The 10,049-nt window shown below is 48.0% G+C and overlaps 1 long non-coding RNA gene across 1 annotated transcript; it reads left to right on the top strand.

Moving 5' to 3' along the window:
- The first annotated feature begins 55 nt into the window (after positions 1 to 55).
- On the top strand, positions 56 to 4,006 carry LOC143834445 (uncharacterized). The gene is made up of 3 exons (XR_013229777.1): positions 56 to 236; positions 1,061 to 1,227; positions 3,167 to 4,006. It is a non-coding gene; the product is annotated as an uncharacterized LOC143834445 (long non-coding RNA).
- Positions 4,007 to 10,049: the final 6,043 nt, after the last annotated feature.

The raw sequence follows: 10,049 nt of genomic DNA, 5'->3' as shown, positions 1-10,049 counted from the left end.
TTACTTTTCCAAATGTCAAGAAGCCGACCAGCCCACCCGCCTCTCTATGGCTTGTTCCGGCGCGTTTGCTTTGTTCGCGGCTTCCTCTCATGTGACTGAAGCAAGCCCGGGGCCTGGCACAGGCAGCCCTCGCGAGTGGCTGGCGGAGCACTATTAATGGGGGGGGGGGTTGCAGCGACCCCCCCCCCCTGCAGCCCCGGGCAGGCAGTTCACGGCTGGCAGGAGTCGCTTTCAGGGTAGATGTTCCAGATGTTGCAATGGCCCTGGTGGTCTTCTCTCTCCCCCAGCACGTGGATCCACAGTCGCTCAGGGAGAACTGTGCCTTGCTGCAGGTGGCCACGCACAGAGATGCTGGTGGAGAACCGTGTTGGTGCGGAGCAACTGAGCCAAGGTTGAGTCCAGAGGCACTTTTAAGACCAGCCAAGTTTTAGTCATGCTTCTGGGTGCGAGGCACTCTTCTTCAGATGCACATGGAAGCTTGTAGCTTGGCTGGTCTTATAAGGTGCCCCTGGACTCGGACTTTGTTCTCCTGCATCTGGGTCTGCTGCACAGGCTTCTGTGGGTGTTTGTGGTGTATTTATGAATACCTTTACTACCCGGCTTTTCAGCACAACTTTCTGTGCGACAAAATATGAAAACGGGCAACTGAACTGAAGTGGGCCAGCTTGGTGCCGTGGTTAGGAGTGCGGACTTCTAATCTGGCAAACCCGGTTTGAGTCTGCGCTCCCCCACATGCAGCCAGCTGGGTGACCTTGGGCTCAGCACAGCATTGACAAAGCTGTTCTTCCTTCCACCAGGCTTTTACCCTTTCTTTTCTCTTATTCCACATCCTTATCTGTGCTGGCTGATGAGGCATTCTTGGCCACAGATCAGGGCCCATTCTGCACACAATAGATAATGCACTTTCAATGCACTTTAGAAGTAGATTTTCCTGTTCTGCACAGGAAAATCCAGCTGCCAAAGCACATTGAAAGTGCATTATCCTATGTGTGTAGACTAGGCCTAGGTTTACCTTTCAACCCTCATTCTCCCCAGACCCACTTTGTGCATGCTTTTACAGGGAGGATAATACCAAAAGCAAGTCTGGAGAACAAAACAGTGAAGCCAGGGAAAATCAAGAAGATAGGCAACTGCGTGACCCCACAAGCAAAAGCCCGTAAAGAGGGGACATACAGCGAAAGCTTCATGTGGAAAAATTACAGGACTGGCTCAAAATAAAACCCGAAGGTGAGGATGAGGTTTGGCAGTTTTGGGAATGACAAAAGGCAGAAAAAAATGGAAGAAGCACCAATCCATATATGGGAGGGAGAGAGAAACCCACAGAAAGCCCTAGTGGGAAAACATTTTTATTTCGTGTATTTCATGATTTGGTGTATTAAAACTGAGCAACTGAGACTTCAGGTATTACAGTTGCCAGTTTCCATGGTTCGGCTTGGATGTCTGCTAGAATTACAACTGTTTTTCAGACAACAGAGGTCAGACTGTGTGAATAAAATGTCTCCTTTAAAGGGCAGACCCTGTGGCAGAATTCCCCACTGAAGCCACAAACTAGAATTCACAACCCTATAATAGAAACCGACTGACTGCAGGAACTGACCAGAATAACAGCTGTCACATGAGTTCCTATCAAAGCAAAAGGAGTCCTTTAATGAAAAGAAAATCCACCTTCTGATGATGGGAACAGTCTTCTCGAGGCATTACAACTAATTGCATACCATAAGATTCTGTCTGGAATGACAGACTGGCTCTAATGACCATGGCCATGTAATTTGAATGTTTTCAAGAGTTAATTACCCCTCCCCTTTCTTTCTCCTCACGTCATTGGAAGCCTAAATGAGCATCCAGTGTGACCCTGAAGAGTGTTCAGATTGGTGTTTTCTAAACAGGTCTCACTTGTTTGTTTGTTTGTTTATTTATTGTTTGGGTTTATATACCGCCATTCCCGATTGGGCTTTATTACTTACATAATAAAAGAATAAAATACAGCAAATCCCATAAATACCCGAATTACATTACTAAAATTATTAAGTAAATTATTAAGTAATTATTAAGTAAAGTTGGCAGCAAACTACTAACTCAATGTATCCCTTCGATCAGCCAGGGCCAGCATTCCTACTATCCTGCTGATGAGAGTGGGAACAGATGGACATGATTTTATTTATTTTTGTATTTATCATACTTGATGGGCATGGGTGATCCCAGACTGAATAACGGGAACCTGCCTTGGCCTCAACCATATGCCTGGTGGAAGAGCTTGTGTGGAGCAGGTAGAAGGAAAATTGGTTTTTATACTCCACTTTTCGCTGCTCTAAAGAATCTCAAAATGGCTTTACAATCGCCTTCTCTTCCTTTCCCCAAAACAGGCACCCTGTGAGGTAGGTGAAGCTGAGAGCTCTGACTGGACTGCTTGGTCAGAACAACTCTATCAGGACTGTGACTAGCCCAGGGTCACCCAGCCGGCTGCATGTCAAAGAGCAGGGAATCAAACCCGGCTTGCCAGATTAGAAACCGCTGCTCTTAACCCCTACACCACGCTGGCTCAGTAAAGCTGAGTATAAGGAAATGGAGAAGTGTGTAGGCCAGAACAAGCCACCATGTCTGGCTTTGACTATTGGTACACTGGAGAATTAAAAAAATCATTTCTATATTGATATATTTCTATATGTTCTATATTTCTAAGTGGTATGAAGTCCCAGCCAGTTTTTGACAGCTCTGTAGAGTTTTCAAGGCAAAAGAGGGTAATGTCCTTACCACAGTTCTAAAATATTCAGCGGACAGACTACATCTAGCTTGGTGTAGTGGTTAAGAGAGGTGACTTCTAATCTGGTGACCTGGGTTTGATTCCCGACTCCTCTTCCACATGCAGCCAGCTGGGTGACTTTGGGCTCATCACAGCCCTGATAGTGCTGTTCTAACTGAGCAATCCTGCCAGAGCTCTCTCAGCCCCACCTACCTTGCAGGGTATCTGTTGCAGGGAGAGGAAGGGAAGGTGATTGCAAGCTGCTTTGAGACTAATTCAGGTAGTGAAAAGTGGAGTATAAAACCAACTCTTCTTCATCTTCGTCACTTTCTATGTTTTATCTCTGAAACAGCCCTCACACCTTCAAGTTTATAAAATGGGGATTATAGTGCCTTGTCACACAAGTTGTTTTTTTTTTCCTTACAGAAAAATACATCACATAGAGATAGGGATGCCAGACTCCGGGTGAGACCAGGGGATCTCCTGGAATTATAGCTCATCACCAGACTACAGAGATCAACTCCTCTGGAGAAAATTGATGTTTTGGGGGGTGGACTGAGCCACCTGGCCTCTCTCGGCTTCACTCTCAAATCTCCAGGAATTTCCCTACCTGGAGCTGGCAGCCAGGACCCTTCATCCCCCACAGGTGGCCAGGGTGGTGGTGTTGGCAAGCCTACATAGAGAACAAAATTACTATGGGGGTTATAAGAATCCAGAAAATCTACGCGGTTTGGGCCCGGTGCACTTGAGAGACCGCCTCCCTGCCTATACCCCCCAAAGAGCCTTGAACTCCGCCACCTCCAACTGGCAGCAGATCCCTGGCCCCAAAGAAGCATGGCGGACCTCAATAAGGGCCAGAGCCTTTTCGGTCCTGGCCCCCACCTGAGCTCCCTGAGGAGATCAGACCTTTGCCCGAACTTCCACAGTTCCGCAGGGCCTGCAAAAAGGAGCTCCTCCACCAGGCATTTGGTTGAGGGCGACCGACTCAGAACACCTGCTGGTCCCCCCCCAGACGCCCTCCCATGACTGAACAGATTTGATCTCCCCAGTGTTGTTGTTATTCATGTTGTGTTATAAATTGTTACTTGGTTGTTGCGATGTTGTATTGAAAGGTGCATGTTATAGATTATTATAATGTTCCATGTAAAATTACGGAAAGCTCCATGTAAACCACCCAGAGCTGTAAAGAATGGGCGGTATAAAAATCCAAATAAATAATATAAATAAATAAAACGAAATAAATAAAATAAAATAAAACATGCATGCCGGTGGGATGAAAGGGTGAACAATACGTTGTCGCCAGTTGTTTGTGTGACATCCACATGTGCTGTCAAGCATCACCTGCAAGTCTTGCCAGCCTGTGAGAAATGGTAGGTGTGCTCTGGCCTAAGGTGAGCATCTCTGCTACTCGAATTATACCTGACTAGATCTAAAGCCCATTTCACTTTGGAATGAAATGGGTGCTAGATGGCCTGGGAGCAGGGCCACCCCCCACCCGAGACTCTCTCAAGCCTTCTCCCAGCTGGCGGAGCGGCCCACACCTCACCCGTGGCTGTCTGGAGCAGCCGGGCGAAGCAGCCAATGGGGAGCCGCGCTTTGCGCAGCTCTCCGTTGGCTGCTTGGGGCGGGATGGACACTCGGAGGGGCCTGATTGGCCCCTCCGAGTTTTTATCCCAGACAGGGCCCACCCTAACTCCTCCCACAGTGCCCTTACTGCTTTATTCAGTCCGCGGTGCTCTGCGCCGTGGGGCTGTTTAAAGATGAGTCGGGGTGGGGGTGGGGACTAATGTGCACAAAGCACAGTATAAAATTTGGTGTTTAATTCCTGCTGGTTTCGTCACAACAGATCCAGCAACACCACGGCATAGTTCACATAAACCAGGCTCTCTGACGATCTGGCCGCAGGTGAAAACTGCACTTTCCATATTCATCGTGCGTAATTCAAAAGGTGAAACAGCAATGAACTGGAGAGAAGAATGTCCCATTTTAGAAACAACGTGTTCTGCAGCATCCTGTTTCCCTCGTAAATGAAAGCATTGCAATCTGTCCATCCATCCAGGCCGGACCGTCCTGTCTGGGTTCCCAAGGCATTTTCACAGATCAGTGACGGATGCTGCCCGGGTGATGCAAAGCCTCAACCCCACGCCGGAAAATGCACAGCCACAAAGCTCCTGAAAACAACTTTGAAAATGCAACCCCATTGCTGCAGATTCAGTCCCAAAGCGCCACAGGGACGCGTGCACCAGTCAGGCCCATTATGCACGGAGTGGAAGGTCCGCATTCGGGGTGGAATGGCAGCGGCTAAAATCACCAATTATGCACGCTGCAGGCGGCAACCAGGCGCAAAGTCAACGTATGCCGCCGAAAAAGCCGCGTTAGCGAGATGCGGAAGAAAGTGGAGCTTCCCGGGACCAGGGCGCAACCAGAAGCGGCTCCGGAGTAGCCGTGTGCATAATCGGATACTCTGGGTTTTGCCGCCGTTGCGTTCCGTCCCGTGCGTAAGCGGTTTGCTTCGCTTCTTCCTCCTTCTCCTTCTCCATACCGCCGTTTCAGTGGCCGTGCATAATAGGCCTCACAGGGGCCTAATTCCCACGCATTGAGCCTCCCCCGCGCAGACGCTCCTCCTCAACCTGGACGTGAGGGAGATTTGGGCGCGCGGGAGCTCGCAGCAGCCAAAGCGCCAAGGGGCTGCTTGCAGAGCCGCCGTTCACACGCTCCGAGGGGGAAAGGGGCCAACAGTAGCAGGGAAAACAATTTTCTCTTTGCATTACGCAGCCCGAAGCTCTCCAGCGCTTAAAAGAAGCCCCAAAAGTATGAAGCCACAGCCAGCCACAGGCAGTGCAGCAAACCCCAGAGCCGCGCAGGAGCACCGGTTGCCCCCCCCCCTCAATAAAACCAGAGTCCAGTGTCACCTTTAAGACCAACAAAGATTTATTCAAGGCGTGAGCTTTCGAGTGCAAGCACTCTTACCTTTTCCGTACACATTTCTGTGCTTTTGTTTTCCATGTCCTTACACTGTCCTGGACACAGTAAAAATTGCCCTTTGAAAATCTTCTGAAAAAAAATCCTTTTTTGAAAAAGCTCCTTCAGTAATCTCTGGAAACCATTTATACAGATAGATTCTCTGTAAATCTGAACAGAACACGGCTCCAATTTAAAAATACGCCGTGGAAATTTTAAAGTTAGTTAAGTTGCTTCCCACCCACCCCTTTTATGACCAACCATTCATTTTATTCATTCCACTAATTCTGGTGAGGACTTATAAAGCCCTGCACAGACTGGGATCTTCATACCTGTGGGACTACCTCCTCCCTTATGTCCCCCTAAGATTGAGTGAGCAGAACCCACTCAAGATCCCCGGCCCCAAGGATGTCAAACTGGCCCCGAATAGGGCCAGGACCTGTTCTCATCCAGCAGTCCTGCCAGAGCTCTCTCAGCCTCACCTACCTCACAGGGTGCCTGTTGTGGGGAGAGGAAAGGGAAGGCGGCCGTAAGACACTTTGAGACATCTTCAGGTAGAGAAAAATGGCATATAAGAACCAACTCTTCTTCTTCTTCTTCAGTAATATCAGGGCTCTCTCAGCCTCGCCTACCTCACAGGGTGTCTGTTGTGGGGAGAGGAAGGGAAGGCTATTGGAAGCCGCTTTGAGACTCCTTCGGGTAGAGAAAAAGATTGGATGCCTCCCTCACAGGGTGTCTGTTGTGGGGAGGGGAAGGGAAGGTGATTGGACACCGCTTTGAGACTCCTTCCAGCAGCATCTCTCCACCCTCTCTCATCCAAGGTTTTACGACCAGGCTGTTGCCAATTCCCTTGATCTTCCACTGTACAATACACATCCTTCCCAGATTGCAGTGATCCGCGCTTGTGCAAACAGTCTACAACGGGATGGCTTGCCAGCAAACAGAATCATCTTCTCCATTCACTCCGCGTTCAAGAAGAATTGGTTTTTATCCTCTGTTTCTCACTATCCAAAAGTGTCTCCCAACAGACACCCTGTGAGGTAGGTGGGACTGAAGGAGCTCTGACAACTGCTCTATGAGAACAGCTCTAACAGGACTGTGACTGGCTCAAGGTCACCCACCTTGCTGCATGTGGAGGCGTGGGAAATGAAACCTGGCTCTCCAGATTAGAGGCTGCCACTCTGAACCACAACACCAAGCTAGCTCTCAACCTGCATTGTGGCAATTTCTGGGAAGAAGGAAAATGTCGTCTGTTTGTGGCCCGGACTGGAATACTCTGGCTCCGTACATGTAGTAGATGGAAACAACAGAGGAAGGGAAACAGTCATTGAAAATCCATGCAGCCTATTGCCCTCCAGCATTCACCTTTTTTTCCAGATGAAAAGCTCTATTTTAGAATCGGGTATTATTAAAACAATGCACCAACTTCCAGACGCACCACCATGTTGGAAAAGATTGTGGACCACGTGTCTCAGACCTTTTATTGTCCGCAGTGTCAGGCAAAGGACTGCTTGCCCGCCATTTTGGTTACATCCCACGGAACTAAGAAGGTCAGAATGGAAGAACGGACAGCAGTCACCCTGCTGAAGGCAAGATCTGAGGGAAGCAGTGGGATGTATTTAACGGTTGGTCTGCCAATTCGCATATGGATTTAAGTAGATTCACTTAAATTCAAGTAGATTCTTTAATTCAAAACCTTGAACTTGGATGCTTTAGGATGCTTTGGGCTGATCCTGCATTGAGCAGGGGGTTGGCCCCTTCCAACTCTATGATTCTTAAGAAGGAACCTGAATCTCTGTTATTTTATTTATTTATTTGGATTTCTATACCGCCCATTCCTTGCGGCTCTGGGCGGTATATGTAGGCAGAACCTCAGCTTGTGTTGTAGCTTGTGCAGGTTCCACCTGCATAGCACAGATATAAATACAATTTAAATAAATATGAATAGACTCTGGTTATTTTATTTTGTCAACAGGCTTACTGTTGATTCAGCCCAGCAGCAAAGATTGGCAAAAAGTCTAAAGAGATAAGTGTATATCAACAATCGCAGCCTTGGAGCCCCCAAAAGTGTAATTCAAGATGTACATTAAAGATTAACCAAATGTTATGCTGGAGGAGGGTTTTATGGAGACTGTGGACTGCCAAAAACACAAACCAGTGGGTTCCAGGTCAAATCAAGCCTAAACTCTTCAACTGAGGCTCTCATGCTTTGGTTGCATTATGAGACTACAAGAAGGCTGGTTCTGTGAAGGTTCTGTGAAGGTCCAAGGGGGTGGCAGGTGACAGTGGATGAGCGATAGGGTTGTGAGTGTCCTGCATAGTGCAGGAGGTTGGACTAGATGACCCAGGAGGTCCCTTCCAACTCTGTGATTGTATGATTCTAAGGCCACAATGCTAGGAGAAACTGAAAGCAGGAAGAGCCAACATGAGATGGATGGACCACGGCCCTCAATTTGTAACGATAACTGATAACTCCAAGGATAACCTCCTTGGAGACATCAATACCACCTATAAGGCACATCCATATGATCATCAAAGGCAAAGGAAATTCTGAAGGGCTTCTAGCCCTTCTCCCCATGGGGGGTGTCCCTGATCCAAAATAGTCCTGTGGACACTTGGATGCACAGAATTCCCAGTGCACATATGAGGCCAATTCCTCATGGCGAGTGCCAAGAATTTGCGTGGATCAGCTCCTCAAAAACCTGTGTAGGGTTGCCAGCCTCCTAGTATTCCTACTGATCCCCATAAGAAATAAGAGAAGCTGTGTTGGATCAGGCCAATGGCCCATGCAGTCCAGTGCTCCTCTGTGTCACACAGTGGCCAAAACTCAGGTGCCATCAGGAGGTCCCCCAGCAGGGCCAGGACTCCAGAAGACCCTCCTATGGTTGCCCCCCAAGCACCACGGATGCAGAGCATAACTGCACCAGACAGAGTGTTCCCTCTATGCCTTGTAGGTGATAACCACGGATGCATCTCCGCTCCAGTCCCCTCCAGAAGCTGTCTGTGTTTGTAGCTGCCACCACTTCTTACAGCAATGAGTTCCACATGTTAATTACTCTTCAGGTGAAGAAGGAATTCCTTTTATCTTTTCTAAGCCTACAGTTGAGTTGCTCACAAGTTCTTGTAGCGTATCCCCAGGAGACAGAAAGATTTGGAGGGTAGATTCTGCAGCGTTAGGTGCTGCTGGTGTCCTGCCCTGCCCCAAACTCCACTTTCTCCAGCCTCCACCCCCAGAATCTCCAGGGCTTTCCCAGCCTGGAGCTGGCAACCCCAGGACCAGGTGACTTCCTGAGTTCCAGGTACAGACATAGTAACATCCAAACCCCAACAAAAGGAAGTCACATTTGACTCTAAAATCTGTGTATCCATTTTTATTCCACCTAATAACTATGTAATGGCCTATTCCCATCTCTGAGATCACTCAGCTTAGAAAAAAAGCACACCCTTTACCTATTAGATTTTTTTTTGTAAAATTAGGTATTCATCTCCCCTGAAATTAACACAGAGAAAAAAGGAAGAGGTGTCTAGAAATCAAACCTGTTGAGTGGAGAACTCCTCTGCTATTTGGGTTGACAGGTCCACTGGTCCAGTTGGGGGTCCCCAGTTTCCCAGACACACTTCACTCCCCCCCCCCAAAAAAACAGTGTGGTATAATGGTTAAGAGCAGCAGCTTCTAATCTGGTGAGCTGAGTTTGATTCCCCGCTCCTCCACCTGCAGCCAGCTGGGTGACTTTGGGCTCTTCACAGTCCTGATAATGCTGTTCTGAGCAATCCTGTCAGAGCTCTCTCAGCCCCACCTACCTCACAGGGTGACTGTTGTCAGGAGAGGAAGAGAAGGCAACAGTAAGCCACTTTCTCCTTCGGGCAGTGAAAAGCAGGTTATAAGTACCAACTCTGCTTCTTCTTTTTACCCCAAACAAGCAGAAAGCTTTGTCATTTTTTCTGATGCACGTGGGAATGCCCTGGAGATAGAGAGCTGGGCAAAAGTAGAGAGTGGTGGCCTCTGGAAGTGCATATATTAGAAAGTGGGCCCTTGACATTAGAAAGACTAGTTGGAGCAGCACCTAACAGATTTTTCTTTGCCACCCAGCAAGCCTTTTGATGTTGATGTAATACATGAGTATTTGGCCCATTCTATGTTGGTCGATTCCACGTGTAGTTAGAAATGTGATGTTTTAAAATTATGATGACTATGTTTTTAATATGTTGAATTAGTGCACTTCATCTGATACACATTTGAAAATTTTAGCAATTATTTTCGCAGCTCAACCTTTTGGTTCCTAACTTTTCCGGTTAGGTTGGGTTTTGGTTTTGCCATGCTTGTAACACCAGCCAAAGGCAGGCAAGA

Source organism: Paroedura picta, chromosome 3 (assembly GCF_049243985.1).
Source record: "Paroedura picta isolate Pp20150507F chromosome 3, Ppicta_v3.0, whole genome shotgun sequence".
In the NCBI taxonomy this organism is placed as follows: Eukaryota; Metazoa; Chordata; class Lepidosauria; order Squamata; family Gekkonidae; genus Paroedura; species Paroedura picta.
This window is presented reverse-complemented; position numbering and strand designations above follow the sequence as displayed.